The following is a 26,618-nucleotide window of genomic DNA, read 5'->3' on the forward strand; positions in this document are numbered from 1 at the left end:
CTGTTGGAATCGGGAGTTGTTTTAACACGATGGCCTCTTGAAGCAGTATGAGTGTCTTCCTTGGCCAAGCGTTCAGTTCCATTCTTATGTTGACAAAGCCTCATTGAACCTTCCAGAGGATGAACAGTGTGCAAGCTTTGTAAGCCGACGTCCTGTTTCTACACGAGCCCTTTGAGCTCTTCTGTAATTTGTTTCCAATGTGCACTCGAACCCACCTACGTGGAGCTTGTCATTGACAGTATGTGATGGGATGTCCTGTGAGTTGCAGCCCTCCTTGGAGGCCCCTCGACTTATCCCCACGATGCATGAAGCAGTAACTGCCAATATGAGACTTTTGTATTTGTTCAAACATTTAATGGGAGATATGTTCATATAGTAGCCGACCTGTCGTGGTCATGTCATTGACGATGGTCCTCTGTGGGAGCAAAGCCAGAAGTAGGGCCATATTGTTCTACCTCTCAGGGATTAGAACCTGGTCTTAAAGGCCTCAGAGGGCCTCAAGTGAACTCCACGTCTGAAGACACGACGGGTTTACACAGTTCTGGATGGCCACATTTGAAGGTGAAGCCGGCATTTACCAGACATTTGTAACATCTATAAAATATAAAACATTATTATGCTCCCCACAAAGCCACCAGGCATCAGCTTTAACTTGTCAATTGTAACTTAATTTGAACGTCCCATTGACAAAATGAAACTCATCAAATCCATCGTGATCAAGGTAAAGTCTTAATTCACCTAGTTTTAAATTTAATAACTTTGTGTTGTGGAGCTTTGATGACATTACTCTCATTTCACAATGCACTTAGCAGGCAGGAACACAGATGGAGTAAAATAACCAAAACATGTTCCTTTTCTCTCTTCAACCAAGCCCAATTAAAAACTGCAGAGAGTGATTTTATATTGTATGGTATTGTGTGCACATGGAGACCTGTGTATTGTACCAAGAAAGATCGACACGTGACAAGTTTACGCCGCTGCAATGGTCCCTCCATCATCTCTGCTAGGAAGCAGCCGGCTCTCGGGTTGCTGTGAAATATGTATTCAGTCAGTATTTGAATTCATCACATCTCTGGTCACTCACTCTGATTTGGTTCACAAACTTTACCCTTTCAGCTGCTGGACTGTATTTTCATCAAGTCCCCCCCACAACCTTTTCATGTGAATGAGTGCACAGCACATGCCCCCCCCCCCCCCCCCCCCCCCCCCCCCCCCACCGCCACCCCCCACTGCTATTTATTGCCATTTCCCACCTTCACATTCAATCATATTTCATTACATCCCATTGCTGACCCCGTGAAGCTGGGTGCCCCGTTCCTCTTCATGTTCCCCGTGGGTGCATTATCCCTCCGAGAATAAGACACACGGCTGCTGGCTCAGGCACTTCCTTGTGCGAGCATGTCTCCCCATCAGTTCCTGTGCCCTTTGCTGCATTACGCACTGGCCGCCGTATTGTGCTGCATTAAAAACGATAATGGAGCGTTATGGGGTCATGATATTTGGTTTGTTCCTCAGAGATGACAAAGAGTCCTTTTGGGGACAAATTGCAAGTCCTCATCAAATAAATCATCACATTGTACCCGAACCATAACAGCCAAGTAGTTTGGGTAAATCTCCAGGAAATGAATATAAGTTAATGCAATGTTCTCAAAAGTGATGGAAAAACAACTGTGTGTGTGTGTGTGTGTGTGTGTGCGTGTGTGTGCGATCTGTGTTTTGAAAAAATGTCTGCAGACAGAGCAGTATTTAGGAAAATGCAGTTGCTGTTCGTCATTACGTCATGTCAAAGAGATGGGTGACACATTTAACCCTGGAACACACTTGCATGCATACATACACGCACACACATTTTCCCTGATGCCCTCTCTCATGGCGGCTTCAGAGCACACATAATCAAGGAGGACTTGACATTGCTAGGAGGCAAAGTTTATAAGTGCGCTTGTGTGTGACTTTATTGTGAGACACCAGATTGAAGGGAAACAGAAGAAGAAACAAGGGAAGAGAAACAAAGACGACAGCAGTCATTAAGGAATAAAGAAGAGAAAATAGGTTTGGTGAAAACAGGCAAAGAAAGAGTAATTGCACTTAAATGCACAGCTGGGCTCATGTGTGTGCTTCTGTGTGTCCTTATGATGGGGCTGTTCTCTCCCTGTCCATATGAATACATACAAACGTTGTTCATGTTAGTGTACTGCCACGGTGATGGCTTCGGTCAATTCAAGCTCTTAGATGAGTTCCGATTGGGACAATGGCCAGCATACCGTCCTAGTAGCAGTCCCAAGAGAACGGGGCATTGTTACAACTGCCCATTATTCAGAAAGCCCAAAAGTCTGAAAGATTTTCGTTTGTCCAAGTTCTGTGTGGACAGTTCAACGTGACTCCTACATGATACACCCTCGAAACTGTCGCAGTTTGGTGAAATGCATGCACCCAAAAACTACTTCCTTAGGTTTCATGTTTTGGGATTAAAAAGTGTGTTAATCTCAGCCGTGAGCCTTATAGAAAAGTGGGTGTATCCTTTGAGCCTGTCGTTTGCCCTGTCTGGAGTGAGAACAACTGGTCACGGCCATTTAAAGGGATGGTGACGTTAGTGAACCTGAGAGATTCAGACGCGATGATATTCGTGTGATAAAGTTGATTGCCTTGATTGTGACGGGTTGTACCTGCCATGCATCACATGTGGATTGTTTGAATTATTCAAGTGGAATCTGTTCCATAAGATGGACAGATGTGTAAAAACGCCTCCACAAAAACGCTTGATTGACATGCTGTATGCATTTAGTTTGCAGCATGTGTGTTTCATGTGTTCAGCAAACAAACCTACTTACCTGAACCCAAACCATGAACCAGGTGTTTAACAACTGCGACTGGTTCTCTCTCACAGCAGGCAGGTAAGTGCAGTTTGATTTGAGGCATTATGGTGTGTTCACACCAAACTGTGATATTTAAAAAAATATTTCAACTTTGGCAATTTGTCTCCAAAAGCGGCTCGGGACAAGCCACTTTTGAATATTCGCGACGCGTTTGGTGTGAACGAAGCATTAGAATGGTGATGATAACAACTGATGAAAGGCACATTTAACGTGGCTGATGACATTCAAAAGGGTTTCTTTTGCCTTGTTATGCATACATGTTTATCATCTGCATAGAATAAAGAAGTCAAACAGTTTGACTGTCATGAGTTGTATCACCATTCACTGAAGTGCTGGATAGATGGAACTTTTGAATGTCTGAACCAAATGTCTGGGCATTCCGTCTAGACCGAAGGTAAAGACAGACATGCCATCGCCGTGGCAACGGGAGGAGGGAGAAAACGGAGGGTAAAAGTGAATCTCGGAGAGTAGAGAGAGAGAGAGTGGCGGATACAAATTTGTGCTGACCCCGAGCCACTTTGGGAGATAAATTACATTGGTGAACCATTTTCCCCACCCTTCTCCTCATTCATTACAGCTCTCTGCAGGATAACAACAAATGAATGGCTGCTGTAGGAAATCTATGTTCCACTAAGTGTGTCAACATGGCCCCCACTAGCCAATGGACAATCCCTCTCTGTAGTCATTCACTGCGCCAAAATACACCATAATGAACTTCATTTCATCCACTGTAATCATCATTGCAATCGTTAACCGCGACAGAAAAAAATAATTTTGCCCAATGTTTGAGTTATGAGTCGGATATTTCTCAAGTGCAAACACAAAACTAGGCCCCTGATATATGTATTCTCTTTTATGGCTTTTACTGGAATTCAGATATCCTGTTTAGTACATCCTCTTCCTGTAATGGAGGGTGCTCACTGACTACAGCTCATCAATATGGCTTTATTGGTATTCTCTTTCGATCAAATGTCAGACAACAGAAATCCTGTTTGGAGTAATTGTTTGCTTAACACAGTATGTGTAAGTGCTCGTAGCACGTGCTCCATCACGAGCAAGTTTAACTCACAAGCATCGCGTCAGAAGATGTAAGAGTTCAGAGAATCTCGAGCTACCTTGTGCTTGGAAGAAGAAGCTCCGAAGCCAGAGATATATAATAATCATTATTTAATCATAACAAACAAGAGTCATCTGTATACATACATGGTCCAGGCCCGGACGCGCTCACATGGCTTCGCTTCCACAGTCTCCTGACGTAGCCAACAGTTTCTGTCTGGCGTCACCACGTAAGAGACCAAATTCACGTCTCACAATTAGTTTTATTGGCAGTCCATTCGCTGAGCTAAGCTCCCATTGGTTAGTGGAGGTATTCATGTAAATACCTTTCATAGACACAGCATGCTGCTGACCAGCGAATAAGACATGAGGTTCACATCTGAAGGTTAGTTCCATTGGCCACTTCAAAGAATGCCTCAAATCGATAAGCTAGCGGGGTCAAAGCTCACACTTCCGGTCAAGGACAGGAAGTTCCCCTTCAGAATAAAACCCTATTATCCTGCCTTCAGAATAAAAGCAACATCTCAGGTTTTAATCAGCGTCCCTTTAACTATTGTCTCAACAATAAAACATCCATTCATTCCCATGCATCATACAATGAATCATTACATTTGTCATTAACAAACAGAATAATAAAACAGTGATCCTCTCTTATGCTTCATAATACATTCCTCAGAATATTCCTCAAATTAATTATCATATCTTTCTTTATGTATTAATTTAAAACATAACCTCTCTTATCTACATGTGCAAGTGTATATAAAATCCACTACAACCTAACAGTGACCAACTGGCATCATTCAGAATGACACAATCCCATCACCAGGTCGAGCAGACAGAAACTGGGCCTAGTTCAGGAACGTGGTCTCATGTGTTCTCCCCTATATTACCTTTATACCAGCTGATGTCTGAGATTGATGACGGTTTTAGAAAATCATCTATGTTACTTATTTTGAAAAAGGGGGTAGGCAATAAGAGATTATTCTTTTCCTTTTCCAATATGCAATGTGTATTATCTTGTCAGCTATTGCATCTAGTGTGGAAAAATGTGTTAAATAAATAAGAAAACCCTGCATCCGATTCATGAAACATGCACTTCACATGTGTGAAGTGATTTTGGATTTTTCTTAAATTATTCGTGATAATTTGTGATTTGTTTGCTTACCAGATTTAGCTAGAGCTCTCAACCACAACCCTCCCCAGCACATGGACCCCATGCAGTTATTGCAGAAGTGGGCCCGCTATATATATATATACACATATAAGAATCTCCACCGGTGAAAATGTAGAAAACTGGATTTAAATGTGGCATTAGTTTTTTTTGTTTCATGTATGAATATGAGGATAATCAGTATTATTAATAATTCAATTATTATTTTAAAACCCATGAATTAGAATAAAACAATGACGGTACTCAGCGTACGCCATAAGACACAATTAGTAACAGAGTTTAACTTAAAATAAGGACAAGTTCTTTATATATTAAATACAATTACATTTTAAATTACATTTGGTTAAAAAAATCTATGCACCGTTGAGAGTTTGAGAAGCGATACTGATTTTATATGAACTTCGATGTTTTAATTATTCGAAATTTGGTAATCTTCAAGCTCTCACAATGATGAATAAAGACACACTATTGTGAGACATTAATTTGAGATGAATGTTGTATGACTACAGAAGAAGATTAGAGCGAATGCAAATACAAGGATTTACTAAGACTGGGATTAGCATATCAATGAAGGTTCATGATATTCTGCATCAAGTTGTTAATTCACCATGTAATGTGTCTCAGGAATGTGGAGGCTAAAACCATGAACGTGGGGTCATAAACATGGTATCCTCAATCTTTAGGAAGCTCTTAAGTCTGTCCATGCTCGTGATACATTTAGGGTTCAAACACTTTAGGTTCCTATGAGCAGTCTCTGGAAGTGTATTAGTTCAGATTGTGTGTTTGGAGTTACGATGTCATTTCTGTTGCATCATGCTTACGTCGATGATCCCTACACCGTTGTACCATGTCACATTTTGCTTTAACCCATGCGCCAACGTTTACACCTCGACCAAGCGTATGTTGTGTGTGCGATACAATTCCAGAATATTGGTACTGGTAGGAGGCCCCGGGGAAGACCGAGGACACGCTGGAGGGATTATATCTCCCGGCTGGCCTTGGAACGCCTCGGGATCCCCCAGAATGAGCTGGAAAGTGCTGCGGGTGAGAGGGAAGCCTGGGTCGGCCTGCTGAACCTGCTGCCACCGCGACCCGACCCCGGATAAGCGGGTGATAATGGATGGATGGATGGATGGATAGCACGAGATCCGACAACACACCCACAGACACACACGTTGTATTACTTTGGATGACTTGTTGGAAACAAAGCACTGGACACGTGGACTGATTGATGGCACGGCGAGCACCTCCGTCTTAGGGCCATTGGTCTTATAGCAAAGACTTTGCAAAGCAGGGTGGATAGTTTCCTTCTCAAGCCTGCAGGCTCACCCCCAGGTGTGTATCTTCTGAGCTGTATTCAGGAATGAAGAGGGGAAAGGAATCGCATCTAAATTCAGTTTTTTGCAGAGTTGATATACATGTATATATTTTCTTTTTTTTTTTCTGACTGAAATGTTCAGAACATGATTTCAGTCCGTGTCAGAGCAGCATACTGAACCACGTTATTTTGCCCTCTCGTGTACTCATCTCCTTAGGTAGCCATACACATTCATTCTTTAATCTGCTCCCATCTTGGATATATTAATGAGATAGCAGGCAGGATGGATGAGGTTCCACGGGGAGAAAGACAGAAGGAGAGAAAACGGCAATGGAAGAGAGAAAAACAAATGTGGGGGAAGAGAGTCAGATAGAGAGAGTGGTTTTAAAATGGACGCATCAAGCGGTTCCGAGCCACGGAGAAAAAGAGGAAAGGTCACCACCATCCTTTTAAATTACACTCTGTCTGGTGGGCAGCGCTCACTTTGTGTGACCGCGGAGTTCAGCCGAGTGGGCAGAAGGTTCACGTTCGGGTTGGAGAGTGTTCAATCTCTCCCTCTCTCCCGGTCTCTTTCTCCACTTATCTTCCTCTTTCCTCTTTGCTGGGAGGGACGCTGGTTCAATGATGTGATTAGAGTGAAAGAATACCTTGAGAATATCTCACATAATATGTACATACTCAATTGAAAAATAAATTTAAAGCATTCTACAGTCGGATGGCAGGAGAGATGCTAATGCTGCTATGGCAACAGAAACATGTAGTTTCTGTTGATATTCATTCATACCAGTGGTTCTCAAACTGTGTGGGGGAGGAAATGTGGAAAGTACTTTATTAAGAACTTCACATATTACACAAGTTCAAAGTACACGGACATAAAAGTCATTAATAAATACATGTTGAAATGCCTGTTCCTTTGTGTACATATTTACGTTATGCCGTTAACAGGTTACACATCCGCTCAACATTGAGGATGAATTTAGATCGGCTTTTCTGCTGTTGTCCTTCAAAACAAAAGCTCAACATTGAGGATGAATTTAGATCGGCTTTTCTGCTGTTGTCCTTCAAAACAAAAGCTCAACATTGAGGATGAATTTAGATCGTTTTTTCTGCTGTTGTCCTTCAAAACAAAAGCTCAACATTGAGGATGAATTTAGATCGTTTTTTCTGCTGTTGTCCTTCAAAACAAAAGCTCAACATTGAGGATGAATTTAGATCGGCTTTTCTGCTGTTGTCCTTCAAAACAAAAGCTCCATATTGAGCATGAATTGAGATTGGCTTTTCTGCTGTTGTCCTTCAAAACAAAAGCTCAACATTGAGAGTGGCTGTATCAAGCCTGCAACCCCGTATAAAAAAGATTTGTAGTGGAAAGCCGGCTCATTGCAGCCACTAATACTAATACAACTTGACACACTAAATGTGTTTTGCACAGGTTGCACGTTATTGTTTTTAAAATGTATGCAGTGTAAAACTCTTTATTACCAAATATTTGAACTTGTTTTGTTTAGTTTTTCACAGGTTGCACTTATTGTTATTATCTTGAAAAGATATCCAGTGCAAAACAGGTTAATTGTAGTCCCAATAAGCTATTTATTTGCCAGTGTGCTTTTTTGCACTAGTATACATTTATTTGCATTGTTCTAACAAAGTGATTGCACATTTGGTTTACTTGAAAGTGATTGCAATTTTCTCAAAAAATGATTTCAAAAAGTTATTTCAATAAAGTCAGCATGGACCATTTTGTTGTGGCGGTGGGGCATGAACATTCTTCCTCCTCTAAAGTGGGGCGTGAACATTCTTCCTCCTCTAAAGTGGGGCGTGAACATTCTTCCTCCTCTAAAGTGGTGCGTGACAGAACAAGTTTGAGAACCACTGGGTTATACACTCACCAAAGTCAATAAATGTCAGTCAAACAGTGCAGAACCTTCACCAAGGAAGCCGCTGTTCATGTCCCGTGTCAAACCAAAAGTCAACTGTTTGAGTTATTTACATTGACTACTTAACTTATGAATTTACGTTCATAATGTAACAGCATTAATTAATTTAACCCAAAACGTTTCCCAAACCACCTATTAGTTGTGTTGCCTAAACATAACCAAGTAGTGTTGTTGTAATTCACAGCGTTAACCACAAGTTTAAAAAGTTGTGCGTCCGTATGTGACGGTATACATTGACTACTTATCGTACATACACAACTTAATTTAAGTTACACATTTTAATCCAATGCACAACATTTTCCTAAATCCAGCTTGTTCAAAAGGGTTGGTTGACCTGGGGGTTTTGTTTTGTGAAATGAAAACTAAAAAACATGACGTCTTCATACACTTATCTCCAGCACCATAAAACTATTGCATTGGTCATTTCGCAATATCGGTCCATCACAGCACCACCAGATGAAAAAGCTCAGTACAAAAAGGGTTGGGCCTCATAAATAGAATACTTTGAACTGTTGGCTGTGGTCATTTGACCTTGTCAAAAGAAAAATGGTGATTTGTGATAACACACTAGTTTGAGAACTCTGTTTTGGCTCAGCGTCCACATTAAACCAGCGTTTCCCTTTTGTCTTTCTCTTGTTGGAGCATCCTCAAATCTTCTTTAGCAACCAGAGAACCGCTATAGTGCACACGCCCCACTGCTCCCTGCTTCGTCACAATGGACACATACAAATGGCCGTCCCTCTGCCCATCCTGCCATGGTCATTTGAATCTAAATGTCCCTTCTACTACTTGAATTCAAGCCTTTGGCTGCTGGTTCTACTGTTTACACTGACACTCACTGACTACTGGCTGCCACCCCCAGCCTGGACTCCTAATAATGTGTGTTTTAATTTTTTGGACAATCTTTTTTAATAGTTTAATAGTGTGTATGTGTATATTATGTTTGTGTGATGTTTGGAGCTACTTGGATCCTGAATTTCCCTTAGGGGATCAATAAAGTACTTATCTATCTATCTATCTAGAATGGCGGGATCTGGAAGGCCAAAATAGAAACAAACAAAGTGTAATAAATAAAAGTTGAGCTCTAGTTAGTTTCAGCTCACAGTTTTGGTATTTATAGTTTACATATCATACAAATCCATATGTATATATACAGTATGTCTAAATATATGTATATATATAAATATCTCTCTATTTATACGTAGATATATAAATCTGTTTCTCTTTTAGTCCAAACTCAGGACCATCCAGCCCAGTGATTTGCAGCTCATAGTGGACACCTCTATGGCCAAGTGACGGATGGCTGTTCCATATTATCCTTTTAATTATGCACATTGATTCCCCCGGCGGCCACTGCCTTGTTTACTTCCCGGCTGTAATGCATTTGTGTCTGCTGTTGCATTGATGAATGTATCCTAATCTTAATCTGCACACGGCAACATCCATCTGACTAATGCAGGACTCTGGGATAAATCACTGGGGTCTGACTACCGTCTCCCTCTCTCTCTAACTCTGCCAAACACTTGCTCTCTCTCCGTCAACTCCTCCCTCCCTCACTCCCTTCTCTCCTCTCCTTTCAGCGACTCAAAACTTCGCTCGCTCTCCCTCCAACTTTGACTCTTCCCGTTTGATTTAGTATGCTCGCGTCCTCCACTGTGTCATTTAACTTTTCAGTTAAATTGCACAGCATGTATAAGTGATGGAGTCAGTGTGCGAGCAGAACTACATGCACATTTCAACTGCTTGCCTGCTCCTAACGGTTCTTCATCTCAGGCCACATCCTAAAAGTAGCAGTCGGGAACAGACACTTGTTATCTACCTACCTTGGCACTGTGTGGTGTTGACTGGCTACGGGCCAGAAAGATGCTCAATCAACTGGGGAGAAAACAAATGTGTGTATTCTCAAGGTCCCGTGTTCCTTAATTCAGCACCGCCATTACAACACAGCATTCTGCTTATTGGTGTCAGCCCACTTCTGTATCCTTTGTTCATGTTGCAGTTCCTCAGCTTAGATGATCAGATGGTAAATCAGCATTGCAAGCATGTTGAAGTGCATTCTGAATGTAATTGAAAGGCGGTGCAGAGACATTGAGATGTGTATCAAATGAGACTACAGGGATGTTTTGCTTATTATGCTTGTGAAGGGGAAGGCACGGCCGCCTCGGATGAAAAAGAATGGTGAGAAGCGATGGCCCTGAGTGTAGCAGTAGTCGCTGCCTTGTCCATGCTTGTCAATCACCTCAGGGCGGAAATAAGATGTTTTATCAGCACTAAGCTCTGGGAAAATTCAGTTTGGCTATTTTTGCTTTTATTAGAAAGAAAGATAGAGGGGAAAGATGAAAGAGATGGGAGGTTTGAACCGCAGTAAGGACTCAGCTCCACCAGGTGAGCGACCGGAGCGGCCCAGGAAAGTACTTTTGAAAAAGAACCCAGGACAGAACCTCGGGGTGCGCCCCAATAAAGAGAAGGCATCACCGTGCATAAGAAGGTCACTACGTCTACGAAGGCCTGGCATCCATTTGCTTCTCTAACAGGGGCTTCTTTCCAAAAAGAAGTCCAGTCAATGTATGTGTTTATGTTGGACATTCAGATACAGGATCAGTGGGTGAGGCAGACTCGACTAACAAACCCGACAACCCGTCTGCCCGTGCACTCTCTGTGCCACTAGGAGACGGCAGGTTGTCAAGGGCGACGCAACAAGCAGGACGACCTCCTCCCTCATCGCCCACCTTGTATACGATATTAAGTTGTAATCACATATAATGACATGTCTTCAGTAGTTTAAAATGCGATTACAAATTCCTTTCTGACTGTGACATTATTAAGAAGTATTATAAACGATGAATCAAGTGTTGAAGCTCAGCTGTGGGGCTCCCCTATCAAACCCATTAGAGAAACACTGCCTGGAGGAGTGATTGTAGCATCCATCACTGGGGCTGATAGCTGATTTGAAGCTAATTAGTCCTTGCTGGGTGGTTGTGTTAACAAAACAGAACACTTCCACAAAGGCAGTAACAACACAGCTACTGTACAAATATCTGCTTTGTACACATAAGCATGTGTTTCATCTTTTTGCTAAATGACACGTCAAACCTGTGAATAACAGCTTAACCGACCAAAGTTAAAGCAGAACGACAAGAGACGTTGACGGGACGATGTGGAAGTGGAAAAGGGAACAAGAGGAGCGCCTCAGTAATGTGAGTGACCTACAATATTTATCCAGCGTTTGCTAACAGCCATCCCTTTCTCGGTCCACTCGGGTGAGGCTCTTTTTGATCCTTTTCATCCCCCAGTTGGCTCCGACGTTCGGAGTACAACGACCAGACGTCTCTGTTTGTCTGGGATTGTCCCGGCTTCGAGTCCAGGCAAGTACATGAAAAACACCAAAATGTCCCGGTGTCAACATCCACTTCCAAATCATCCTGGTTCTCACCACAGTTTGAACAAATCCTAATAGTATCATAGTTGTCAGCTTAAACGTTATTATCTATCCCACTCAGTATTACATAAAAACATGAACAATGCACCACACGTTGTGTGTGTGTGTGTGTGTGTGTGTGTGTGTGTGGTACTTTAGGTGTACGGTCTGACATGATAATTAGGGGTGGTTGGTACAATGAGCTGGGTCAGACCGGCCTCCTTTGGAGCTCAAATGAAATCGGTACAGCCAAATCAAATTGTTAAGCGGGAGGGGGGGAATCATCATGCTGCTGCAGCCCACGCCACTTCCTACCCACAGACCTCCCTCCCACTGGGGCGCAAACACATTATCACAGGTGCCATGTGAGCCCAAACCAGATCACTGGATGTTGGAGAATAAACACACACACACACACACACACACACACACACACTCATTATTTCTCTCTCTAATCAAATCGGTTTTATTAAAATGACATGCCAAGTGCTTATGTTACCAAAGCAAAGGAGTATCAATTGTGATTCTCATTACATTAATTGTAGATATTTGCAGATACATTCTGCATATCAGTAACAATATCAGTGTTGTCTGCGAGTCAACAATATTCTAGTCACTCTCTAATCTCCCTCATACTCTGAACCTCATGCTTATTCGTTTCATTTCCTCCTATTATTAAATGGCCAACGCTCACTAAAGTTCAGTTAATTTCAATTGGATTCAACACAGCAGGATGTATTGGCTTGCAAGGTCGTAAGATAAACGAGGCGGAATGTGTGTGTGTGTGTGTGTGTGTGTGTGTGTGTGTGTGTGTGCATCTTAATAGGACGTCTTTCATTGCATGCTAGCGCAAAGCTTGAATTGGAGCTAACAGTCTGTGGCACTTCTGTCCTCACGTTGTGGTTAAACAGATACCGCTCAAGTGCTCTCTACAATATTTTGACATTCAGTGTGAGAGAGGCAGCTAGCCTTTTATGTCTGCCTAGCTAGCCTCGGGTTTTCTTCCTTGGATGTTTTAATTAAGGTGTATGCAAGTCACCTCCCTGCCATTTCGTCCCAGTGGGCAACTGCAGTATGTGACCCAAAAACTCCCGGGGGGGACGCATTTTCCATGATAAAAGCGCCGCGCGTGAAACTGTTGTCTGGCAGCCACATAGAAACTGTGGGGTAGAAGCAGCAACCGGGCCATAGCAACAAGGCAAAGAGAAGCTGTGATAACTGAATAACCGATGGAGAGCGACGTTGCTCCGCCATGTCGTTGCATTGCTGCGGCATTCGTGCTCCGAGCGCCATGTCGTGCTCCTTTAAGTGTAGCGAATGGAGTTCTCCTGGCAGAGGACGGAAGGCGTTGTCTATGATCTCCTCCGATAGAGGCAGCGGCAGACCAGCAACCCACATGTTCTGCGAGCTGTTTTTTGTCAAAGGAGTCCCGTGGCTTTGAAGGCAGCGTATATGATGGCTTCAATCACAACCGGCTCCCTGTTTGTCATTTTTTTTGTCTTTTTCGCGGGCCGTGATCTGCAGTGGCACACAAGGAGAGGCCTCGATGTTACGTGACGAGGATGGATTTCAAATCCTCTACTTGTATTGGGAGTTCATTTTCTGCTGGTGACTGAATTACCATAAATCACATCACGCCGCCATTATACTTGTTTGAAGTTGGATGCTTGCCTGAGTTATTGGCGGGTAAAAAGGCATTTGCTACAGGGGAGCAGTGGAAAGCTGGACAGGACTTTAAAGTATTGGGTGATAATATAAGTGTGTGAAGATAATAACAGTGCTGGAACTACAGCTAGCCTGCTCCTTTAAGTGTATGTTTGATAGATTTTGAGGTAAAGTAACCTTGATGCTTCCTGGCAGATTTGTATTACTGGAGACAGTTTTAAGGAGGTAATCTTTAACCTGTGGCAGATTGCATTTTTGAATAGCCTTCCCTACGCTGTCACCACGCAATTATTCTTCAGCGTGTGTTGTTGAGATAATAGAGAGCAGATCAGAGACTGGCAGAAAGACAGACAGACTGAGAGAGATAAGAGGAAGAGAGGGGGAGAGACCCTCAGGGCAGGCGGCGGTTGGGGGTTCAAGATCTGTCTCGAGATGGCATCATCAAAAGAAGAGAAACAAACACAATTGTATTTCACCATTAGGCCGTACAGTGGAGTAAAAACAACATGGCAGACATGAGCGAAAGATGAAACGTGTGCATCATTAATAGTTGAGTAATGGGAAGGGCGATAGCCCCCGTGGGTCAGCCCAGTTCAAGACGGGCTGAATATCCACGAGTGTGGAGATGGAGAAGTTTGCAGATGAAATAACGCGAGGCCTCCATCACGGTCGGTCGAGTCTTCTGGCCAGCGAGCAAAAGGGCTTCACCCCATTGTAAACATCCAGAAGGAACGCCGGGCGCAGACTGGACGTGGACGCGGAGCTCCACAGCCAGCTTTTGCTTTTTTGGGTCTATTTTCTGGGCGTGCCACTAGCAAATCTGGCAAGAAAACACACTGATTATCTACTATTAATGACATAAATCATATATTATCCATGATTTAAATGATAACAATATAAACTTTCCTGCTGTTCTCCCAGAATTTTAATCCCCCCCGATTCCCCTCCCACACGATCACATTTCTTTTTTAAATAGCCTATTTTGTTTGGAGCGCGATGAGCACAAACACACACACACAAACACACAAACACACACACAAGCTGACGGAGGACTCACCTCTCGACCAGCGCAGAGGAAAGCTCGCCTGGCTTCAGATTGTCTGTGGCCCCTGATGTCTGAACCCCCCTGATGTCTGAACATGAGTTGCTAGGACAACTCATGTTGACTTGTTTCTACTCTAGTTCTATACACTGTTGGGTGGTCTAACATACAACAATGCTTTATATTGTGTAAGGCCTTAAATGACAATCAGGCACCAAATGGCACCAATAGAAAATGGCAACAAAGAATAAAAACGTTAGATGTTTTAGTCATGCTATTGGAGATTCATAGAGGAAAGTCTCTCAGAATCAAATTAACTGCTTAGGACAAGGAATGTGGACAAATAAGGAGTGCTGTGTCACATGGGGGTGGGACTGTCCATTTCATAAAGAAGAATATGGTTCCATGTGAAAAACATCTCTCACAGCAACGCCATTGACAAGTGCAATAGAATGGGGTTAAGGGGAAGTCTCCATCACAAAGCTAGACAAAATAATATGTGCCAAAGACCTGCCATCTTCAAAGAGCCTGACGCACAAAGGCATATAAAAGAAGTAAGTTAGCCATTTCGTCTGGTTACACTACTCACTGACCTTAATTATTATTAACATTCAATGACTGCACAATGTAAGTCGTTTTGCAGCTTGAGATGTTCATATTGATATTATGGTGGTATAAAATAGCATCAATAGCAGAACAGAACAAGAAGAGGATGAGAAGAACAGTGAATACAGGCCAGCTAGGTATTCAGTGTATGGGAGAACAGAGTGGTGTGTGTGTGTGTGTGAGCTTTGTGAAATCAGAGGAAAGACAATAAGTAAAGTAAATAAAAGGGCAAATAACATATATCATAAACATGTATGTGTAACACTGCAGAAATATGAATTAAGTCAGGGTTGTTTTTTTAAACAAAAATATAAAACGTTACAAAAATGGATCACGTATAATGGAAATAATTCAAAGTAAAGACAAAATGTCAAAAGTTCAAACCCCCAAAAATACCTTAAATCCCAGATTCTTCGTCTCCTATTGATACATGCTTTACTTGGCACTCTTTTAACCTTCTGGTTCATAAATGGAAGACAAGGAATCATTGTCAAACCATTGGATGAAGCAGTTTATGTAATCTTACAATTTATGACCGACTTGTTCTTGAAGTTAACACTTTCTTGTGAGCGAAGGTTCCTGTCTGGCCTTTATTGAGCAGGATGTCTACAATTACTATTGTTGCAGTATCTGCACGACCTACTGACACTTCAGGTCAGAGTCATTTGAACCCATAGTTCACTTATTTCTCTTATCTTTCATGTCCACATAGGAGCACAAATGATTACATATTGAAAACTGAAAGAATTAAATGAAACACAAGGCTGTCATCATTAAATTGACACTAAATAATATGAGATCATTTGTAAAGAATAACAAAATTATCAAAACACTCGTAGCTCAATAAAAGGAGAAAGAAACTTAAATGAGGATAAATCCTATTTAAAAAAAGTAAATAACACCATAATAGTACTTCCTATATAGGTTACAGGGTGATGTCTTGAATGTAAGAACATAATGAAGATGACCAAATTGAGGGGTATTCTGTTGGAGGGCATATAATGGAGGAGGTTATATTTTCCATTGTAATGTAATTTATCGATTGGTTTTTCCAGTGTGAAATTCCTTGATTTCCAGTTTTTCTTGGCGATAGTCAGGGCAACGAGGAGTAATGGGCTGTTGGTTTTGTTCTGATTGATTGTTGAAATGTCTGACGTGAATCCCATTTTAAACATTTGTTTGTCCAGTCCAGTGTTCTGTGGAGTATCTTATACTCTATGAGTTGTAAATATTGGCATTTTTAGTCATGAACTACATGTTATTCAAACTTGGATCCAGAAGTCTAATACCGATTTTCTTTGACGGTATGGAGTTTTGTCAGACTGTGATATTATTCTGCATATTTTTGACATTAGCTGTTTAGAGGAGGGGATGTTAATTTATTCTGAAATTAAGGTGGAAAGTTCTAGGTTCGTGTTCAACATAATTATGAAGTGTAATTTACATAGAATTGAACACATAATTGCATCAAAGTAATGGAATATACAATCCATTAGTGAAAAGCATATTTTGGATAACTCGTAAGTTGTGTTCGTACTTAAGAAAAATGTCAAAATAACAGCAAAATTGGTGATTGCGTCAAATTCTCCAACATAACTTGTACAAGCCACTTAAGAACCAATCGGCCACTTAAGAACCAATCTGTTGGCACGAGTGGTTCCTGCATGAGGCCCAATGTTCCATAGCGAGATCTCTCAGCCTGAACAGACTTTCATGTCATGTCCCCACAGGACGATGTTTTGGATGACCCCCTTTTCCTTTCATCAACACAAATTATTCTCTCAATCGTTCAAAAAGAATGAACGCTGTTGAGCTATGGTGAGAACAAATGGATTTTACTCTCCTGCCTTTCAGAAAATGGACCCTTTGCATTTTGGGCACTCCATGATCCGTCTTCCAGTGCCTCCCACAGGACAAAATATCAGCGTTGCACACCAGGTATATCATAATCTAATAAGTAGATTGCCATGACATTTTCTGAGCACATTCATGCACCAAAGGTGATGAAACCTTTAGATTTTAATTACCCCATGACCTTTATTTTCTGCCACCCTCAGCACAAACTTTACATTCTAGCTGCACTACTGGTAAAGGTCCGAAAGAACTGAAAAGTACAATATTTTTGTATTCCTCCTCTTCATTATATTGTGCTAGTATCCATATTAGCCTCATACCTTACCCATAAGCAAACCCCTGTATTGTTCATTTGGTTGGACTGCTAAAAGGTGGGTGGGCATTAGATGTAGCAACACGTCATGATATTATTAGTTGGTTCTAACATGCATAAGCATAGGTCATATTGTGTTTAACAAAAGGAAAATATTATTGGATTCTGATAAAGATATAAAGAACAATAATTTACAAAATAAAAGTACTGTATATGCTGTTAGATAGGTCCACAATAAGACCATGGAAGTGATCTAAAATGGTTAAAAATGCATTTTTAATTTCAACTCATCTTTAATAGGATAGGATTCTTTTCTACATAATTCTGAATTATTTGGGAACACAGACACATCCCAGATCTGCCACTAACTTGGGTTGTCATTACTGGCCAAAACTGCAAAATGAGAAAAAAACGGAATTGTCCTTTAATATTAGACATCATGGTTCAAATAGCAGAGTTCTGAGAGACGAAACCTAGAGTTGACTTTTCAACAAGCGTTTGGCAGAGACCTTGGTGAGACCTCGGCTATCAGTGTCCCATCTATTTGTCTGGCATCTTCCCCAGGAGAGCTATTTCATTAGCGCATTAGCTGCCTTATTTCCTTTTTTTTAAAACTACCTCGATCAACTTTGAATGTCCCACTGGAACACTGCATGATCTGTGTGTGTGTGTGTGTGTGTGAGGAAGGGTATTCCCAAGAAGGAGTGTTTCTCCACCTCGATGAGCAAGAATAATGAGTTGCTGGTCCTTCGAGGGTGGGGACAACTCTTCTTATCTCGCTCCTCTCCTGCCATCATTTGCCAATTACCAGCATGTAAACTGTCTTATACGTGCCCACCACCAGCAACCACACTCGTAATAGCTTTGTAATTTTGTAATTCATTTTGAGGATTTGAGCTATTATTTGATGAGCTACTTCAGCTCAGTAATTGGAAAGCAGAGGGTGAGGGTGGTCCATTGGCAATAAGTAGCGAATTAGATAAATGATAGAGTCTGGCAAATCCTAAGTTCCTCCTGGTAAATGTAGATGTCCAAGAAGCTTTCAGCTAATATTAGTTGACATTTATTCTTTGATTTAGTTCCACTTTGTGGCAATCCAAGAATGACTCAAATGATGTGCTGTACAATCTACTGTATCTACAGAAGCAGGAGTGCTGAGAGGACCATTTCCATTACAGTTGGGATTGGCTCCACTGTCAAGGCAACTTTCATTATCTTTTTGAAAGGGTTACATCGGGAAATATCCTCTGGCACCGCCATGCTTTTTCAAAGAGTATGTTCTGCTTTGTGCCGGCATAGATGAATAAAACAGAAATCTTATTGAAACTTTAATCGAGTGATAGTGTATATTGTATAAGGCTTGTGGTAAGAAATCCACACCATTAGCACCATTTTTTATTTAAAATTCACTGATACATGGACTGTTGCATTATTATTCTTTAACTTTGTTTTGAAATGTGGGTGTCATGACATCGGCCATGATGAAGAGTAAACAGGATGTGCATGAAGAAATGTGGAAGCTTTGTAATTATGCAGCCTCTCAACCTCAGCAGACCGTCGTTCCCTCATCATCCAGCTGCTCCACCACCTCCACCTGTCGGCTCCTTAATGACCATTACTTCTACATGACAACACATTTGCTTGATCTGTTTCCTTTGAGTGTGGAAGAGAAAACAGGATCCAGTGTCACAACTACAGCTGATTACTGATGTTATTGGCGTTTCATTTTGTTTATTCATTTGTTTTTTATGATATCACTGAATAAATAATTTCTTCAATCACTTGCTCGAATACAGAATTCGGAGAATGGAGTCTGAAGCAACAAGAGCCTTGCTACTGACATGCTCACCACATAATACATTATAGCAGATAGTTAGCTTTGAGAATTAATAACAACATAATTTGTATGCACAGTGCTCTCCGATGACGGCAGGTGGGGCAATGGCCCGTCGCCACCGAGTGTATACAAGTGTTACTCTGTGGTGCGACTCGGAGCCATTGCAGAGTGCTTCTGATGGTTAAAGTCCCAGACAAGCGCAGAATGTGAAACCGTTTTTAGATATTGGTGTGCGTTGATTTGGTCTTCCTCATCCCTGGTAGGATTTCCTTGATTTTGACTCACCGTGTCGCCTCCTGTCAAAGCTTGTCATGTAATGTAACACTAGCTCGTCATTTGTCGACGCATTAGAAGCGCTTGATTTGTTGTAAACAGGGATCTCCCTGTTAATGCAATTACACGCCGAATGCCTCTCATGATAATGAGATCGAAATCCTGTTTTTAATAAGCTTCATTTCGAGAGGACTGGGCAAAACAGCTGCTAATCTCGGCACAAAAGATGATTTGTGCACCACTGCAGCTGCTGTATCGCAATCGTTGGTCTCTCCCTCTGCTTTATGAAGCGTTCATTACCACCGTAAACAGTGCTGACTCCACCTGCTGGCATTGATCTCAGGTGATAATCTAAATATCAGACTTGCTCTGATGCATTGCTGCATTTACATCATGTGTGGAAAAAGGTTGTCAATAAAGCTTGTTAAAAGCAAAGGCCGGGGGGAATTCAAGCCTTGACATTCATTTAAAGTTGTCAATACTACCTGATTGATTTTCCTTTGGATTTTCCTTCGGCTGCAGGAAGGTCCCTCAAGGCATTGGCAGACAAAAGTCAGGGGGCCGCAGCCCCTCGCAGAGGAGGGCTCCACGGGAAGGTAGCAGGGAGGAGAACACTGGAGCAGCTGGAGGTCCAGGACAGGGCAACTTCCAGAGCCACAGGAGAGCGCCTTCACCACGGTCCAGGAACAAATCCTCTTTGTGCAGCCGCAGAGGCCCAGAATAATCATGCCACTTGAAAACCATCCACAGAGGCTTCACCCACGTAGGCCCCAGGATAATGAAGGTCCTGGCTAGATGGGGGGGCAGGAAGCTTCAGAGGGAGCAAAGAGGGTGTAGACAGAACAACATGACAATAAACATTGTCAAACTGATGATACGGAAGAAATAATAATAGCCATAAGTAGCGGTAAAGTGATTAGGCTTTGTGGAAAAGGGTGATTTAAATGTTGACGAAAGAAATGTCACAAGCACTTCCAAATACCCATCTGCCAAGATTTCTCATCAGGGCTAATCATAGCGGCAGCAGTGTGAATTGAGTTATTTCAATAAAAGGTTCAAATAGGCTTTCCATTCATTAGAGCGTGAACCCACCCGTGTCACAACGAGACGCTCATAGGACATGTTGGGGGGTTGTGACGACGCAGGGTGGAGGGAAAGGGGCGGGTCCAACTAACACAGGACATTCAGTTATTATAACGTTCTGATAGTTATGTTTGGGACATGTTAGTTTGATTCCGTCATTCATTGTTGTTCTCGTTCTTTCTTCTCTTGGGGTGACGATTACGATAATTACACATTAACAACGAGTTTTATTGTTACACTTCCCATAATGTTGGCCCTCTTGGGGGAGGTAAACAGGAATTTTAATGTTGTCATGCAGTTAGTCGGCTGTGGGCTACAACGTTAGCCCCGTACTTTAAAGGCTGTAGTTTTTATGCATTCTGGCAAATTGGCACCATTACAAATATACAGAATTAGCTACTGGCACTTCCCGTTTGCAGTGGAATCACTGGATTACTTTGACACTTAAGAACATGATGAGTGAATTTAAGTCATCACACAGGATGAAAACAACACAGCCCGAAGGCTTCTGTCCTCCATGGTCCTCTATGACAAGTGTGTGGCAGCAGACCGTGTTGATAAAGAATACAATAACTGACTTCCACACGTCCCTTTCACATCGCGCAGCATCAGTGCCTCACATCTCTCCCCCTTTCAACCCTCTACATTGAGCCAATGGTGGTTGCATACCTTGACACTTGAATTTCTACTGTTGACTAAACCTCTAAGACAGTGTTGACCTATTAGGGAATGAGAGATAAAGTTATTGTTTTAAAAACCTGACTGTCTGAAATCCTTCTCTCATTCACCACTCCCTTTCTCATTATCCAGGACAACCGAGAAGACTAGATATTAAGCTTATGAGCAAAACGAAAGATTTAATCTGCATTGCTAATAATGACGTTGCTGATATGCAATTAAATTGGGTCCGACCGGCATCTGCTGGTGTACCATCCATAATACATATCTACGTGCATTTTGTGATAAATACATATTGTAGGCTATTATTGAGTTGCTTCTTAGCCAAATGCTGAGTGAATTTAAGTTATCCCTGGTAAGCAGTGGTTAGTTGTATATGGCTGGGGCTTTTATTGTGAAAGGTAATAAGGTAAAAAGTAAAGCGATATTTACAGCTGTACAAAGTGTATTTTCCTTAATAAAAGTACTTTGAGGTTGTTTGTGTTGTGACACACTGCTCTGCTCATGAACTGCTGCAAATAAACGGTGTATTTGCAACAGTATCTCACAGTATTTCATAATAACTGTAACAAACAGTTAAATATTCATCGTCCGCATGTAAATTAACAGGTTATGTCGTCAGTTAACCAGAGCGGCGGATAACTGTAATTTATCAGCATAATACAGTATTTTCTGTGAAGTGGTAGAAATACGCTTTTTTAAGGCTTGTGAGTCATTATCCGTCTACATCATACTGTTGATTATAGGCTAATGTTTCTGCTATGATGAGTGCACATTTTTATTAATCAAACTGCTCACAGCCCACTAATAATTTATGAGTGACCGTAATCGGCTGTTTCTGAACGAGACAACTTTGAACAGTTCAGCTTCGGTGGTCATCCTTCTGAGAACAGCCATGTGGAAATCAACTGAGAAGTCACGCTTATCACCATAAACTCACAGTGTCTAGTATTGCTTTGTCTTCATGATTATTGTATTGTTAACATCTCAGATAATGTTTCATTTGGTCTGTTGTCACCAGGTCTGGAGAATTGGCAAAGCAAGCTCTGTGACGTTAGCTAGCTAACAGCATAGCCAGCCAGGGAGTGTGTCTCCTACTGAGGCAGTCAAATCCTCTCTCACTGTCTTTTCTTTTTAGATGTGCAACATGTGTGTATAATTATTGTGTATTTCTTCTCAACATGCAGTACCTATACATATTTTCCTCATAGTAGTATTAGTAGTATCTGTCTTACAAAGTCAGCTGAATAAATGATTGAGGACAAGTAATAAACTTCAGCAATGTTGTATTATATAGACATTCTTGTTTTCTACTTTTTTGTTATTAAATTAAATTGAGTAGCATATTTGATTACCCTTTTGTTAAAAAACAATGCGGTGAAAAGAGTTCAAGGCTTTGTCTCAAAGTTATTTCACATGTTGCTCCAAAAAGAGGAACGTGGAAAGCTTAACCACAGCCTTTAACCAAGAATGTACAGACTCATATATTTGTATTGTTCCCACAACCAGTTCCAAAGCACTATGTCTCATACGTTCAGCGATATTATTATAATTATTTGCTATTTGTTCTCCCGCTGTTTAAAGGTGGTGACCCAGCGATTTTAAATAACTGTAGGCCAATATCTAATTTATCTGTACTTGCTAAAATCCTTGAAGCTCTTGTGAGCAAACAACTGAAGGAGTTCTTATACACCAATGCCATGTTATCAACCTATCAGTCAGGCTTAAGGAAAAAAACATACTATTACTACAGCTGCACTGAAACAATAATAATAATACCTTTATTTATATAGCACCTTTAAAAACAGTGTTTACAAAGTGCTCTACATAGAAGCAAGGCAAAAAACATTTCATAAATACAGGAGGCAAAGGAGACCATGCCATATAGCCAATGAACACAATAATGGAATAGAAAAATACAAATACAAAATAAAGCAGAACAGACAAACTAAAATAGGGGAAACAAAGAACTGCATAAAAGGACGACGTCACTTAAAAGCAGTTCTATAAAAATGGGTTTTAAGAAGTGATTTAAAAGAAGCTACTGATTCTGCGAGCCTTATCCTCTCAGGTAGGCCGTTCCAAAGTCGAGGGGCTCTGATGGCAAAAGCACGGTCACCCTTTGAGAAAATGAGTGCATGAATGACTTTTTCCAGATCTGAGCATGACAGTATGGGTTTGAATTTTTAGATTATTCTTAATTGAATTTTTTTGATCTGTTTTTAAAATTTAATTGAGAGTCAAACATTACACCCAAATTTCAGGCAACAGGTTTTAAATAAGCAGCCAGGGGAACAAGTTGACTCTTGATGAGACTGGTGTTATTGTTTAGGGAACTGAATGATATGACTTCTGATTTGGAGTTATTGAGCTGAAGAAAATGTTGTGCCATCCAGCAGTTAACGTCAGAGAGACAAAATTGGAAACAACAGAAGGATCAAGCTCAGGTTTCTTTAAAAGAAGTTGTACGATTGCATGTTTAAAAATTGATGGGAGAGTACCACTTGCTAAGGTAAGTGGTAAATGACATTATTGTTGCTCTAGACAAGAAGTAACATGGTGCATTTGACACAGTTGACCATGATGTTTTAAGGCTGAGGCTCCTCAGCTCAGGGCTCTCGGGACAAGCGGTCGCTTGGTTCACAAGCTACCTGGAGAATAGGTCTCCAGGTATGCATCAGGTATGAGGGTCTATCCTCTGATATTGCAGCCGTCTGTAAAGGTGTGCCACAAGGCTCTGTATTAGGTCCACTTTTATTTACTGTTTATATAAATAATCTGGACCAAAATGTGGTGGACGCTAACTGTCACTATTATGCTGATGACACTGTGATATATTGCTGTGCGACAACTCTTGTGCAGGCAATTGTTCTCTTGCAAAAAGGTTTTAATGTGGTTTCAACTAAAACTTGTTTTAAATACAGATAAGACAAAACTTATGTTGTTTTCAAACTGTCGGAGTAAGCCACAGAATATCCCTTCGGTGGTCACTCTTGAAGGAAGTAAGGTAGAGGTTGTTGACCCTTATTAATATCTGGGTATTTTGATTTATGACTCCCTCACTTTTAAGTCACATGTGCAGTACCTGGTTAAAAAGTTGAGGTTCAAACTGGGTTTTTATTTTCTAAATAAGCTGTGCTTTTCGACTTGTGTAAAAAGTGATTAGTTGCTGCTACTTTTTTACCTGTGTTGGACTATGGTGATCTTCTTTACATGCATGCCTCTGCTAACTGTCTTCGTATGGTGGACACGGCTTAACAAGTGGCCCAATATTTATATATACTTGTATTTGGCAGTGATACCTGGGAATGGTTTACCATACAAGCTACATGTCGAACAGATGCTCCAACTGTGTGATCTGTGTTCATGTGGAGAACGTCATCAGAGGCTCTTTGACTTTATTCACTTGTAAAATGGACAGTAGTAGGCAACACTTTTAACAACTAGCAGCTATAGACTCCGCCGTTGTTTCGGTCTAACCAGTGACCATGAAACATCTTGCTCTTTATTTCGGCGGCCATGTTAACAGGGAGAGCAGCCTGACATCCTGCTGACAGTGAAGATGATCTTTAGACAGTATATATTGACATCATACCAGCAACATTACTACTGTTTTAAATGTTTATATCTGTAGAACATGTCACACCTGTTTCTGTTTTCAAAATAAAAGCCCAGTAGCATCTGTATGTGGACAGAATCATTTCAAGACTTTGATTCCAAAAAGTGTACAGCAATAACTTGAAAGGAGTACTAGCTTGTTGTGGAAACTGGAAATAAAACTCTGTATGGTTCAAAGGAAAACAAGCATGTTGCAATTGCAATGGCAGGGACCACAAACTGCTTCCCGAGAGTCAGTGAAGGGTGTCTCATGGATTATTTTACAGAGTAGTATGCATCGTATATCAGAGAACAATGGGGACTGTCACTTATGAGGGAGAAGGACCAGCACAGCCCCCCTACAGGAAGAGGTGAGTAGTCCAGAGTGCCATCAGTGAGGACTCGTATGAAGAGCTGCTGTAAATGGAGACTGAGCAGGAAGCAGAACAAACCCTCCTGGCTGAGGAGCAGCTGAAGCATGGTCTGCATGGCTGCTGGAGGAGAGGCTTGTTTCATTTGCTCCCTGTGCTGTACGGCCCAACTTCTGTAGAACTTGTTAAGATAGTTTAGTCAGAGGCCACATTGTGACATGTCATTGTTAGTTGCAATTTGTTTTAAATGTACTGAACATCTTGGGTCACAAGATTTTGTACAAAAGAAGCCTAGGCTATTTGTCAATCTACATCAAATCCACATGTTGGCATTAAATTGATCCAGATCCGGTTTCAAAATACCCAAATGCAGCATTTCGTCCAAAATTCTAAATCTGAATATACACATTCAGGATTCTTTGGACCCTGCTTTGAAATGCCCAATTTTCCCATCAGATCAGAGTTTAATCCAATCCCAACAATCTAATCAGGTGGGATCGCTTGGAAATACCGGCTCGGGATGAGCTGAGTGAACGCATCAGGAGTAGAGCATTGACAAACTCTTATCGCTCTCAGCATTTACCGAAGAGCAGACCATTCTTCACCTTTTTCCGTCTAAAAATGCACATAAATGACATTCATAATCAAATGAAACATTGTGGCCATAATGGAAGATAAACGCTAAGTAGAAAGAAGGGCTGGCAGCAGCAGCAGTGTCTGCCAGCAACAGCCGCCTCACACTGCTCACTCAGTGTGAGGCGGCTGTAATGATGACTTATGAGAACCCCCCTGCTTTAGCTGGACATTATCCACACACACACACACACACACAAGCATATTGAGGAACACACACACACACACACACACACACACAGGAACTCCATTGAAATCCCTCTCTCGCGTTAACAAACCCTCTGCTGCCCACATGCAGTCCTAACAGGATTTGAAAGTTTTTTCTTCTTCTTGGTAATGAAATGCACATAGCAGGTTGTGTTGCCCCGGGCAGCTTCAAACATGTGAGGATGTTTCGGAGGAATTTCTCTTCTGGGAGTAGGTTTTGTCCATTTGTTCCCACACAATAAACTTTTTCATGACTCAAGCTGAGAATGAGCCCAATATTTTAAGAATTTAAAATGTGCGTTTCTTGCGTGAATATATATTATCGGGGGTGCGAGGAAACGAGTAGAAGGAAGTTTCCATGTTGTTTGCTTTTGTGGTTGGACACACATCTGTTGTGATATACATTCCTGCATATTTGCAAATTAACCCTTTTCACAATGCATTTCGGCAACAGCGGGGAATTGTCACGAATTACTGACAGGAGTAGCTAGAGAAAGAGAAAAGAGTTCACTTCAGGTTTACAGAGAAGGATCTGTGTCTGGGCTGATGGGAATAGAAATAGAACGGATCAGAATTTGATCCTGGTCTTTCTCTCTACCTCGGCCTGCACTTCTGCTCCCGTCCATGTCAGCCAATCTGAAAATTGGCTGATTAGCATGCTGCTGTTAGCATTTAGCTCAAAGCGCCGC

The sequence above is a fragment of the Cyclopterus lumpus genome, chromosome 10, assembly GCF_009769545.1.
Source record: "Cyclopterus lumpus isolate fCycLum1 chromosome 10, fCycLum1.pri, whole genome shotgun sequence".
Classification (NCBI taxonomy): Eukaryota; Metazoa; Chordata; class Actinopteri; order Perciformes; family Cyclopteridae; genus Cyclopterus; species Cyclopterus lumpus.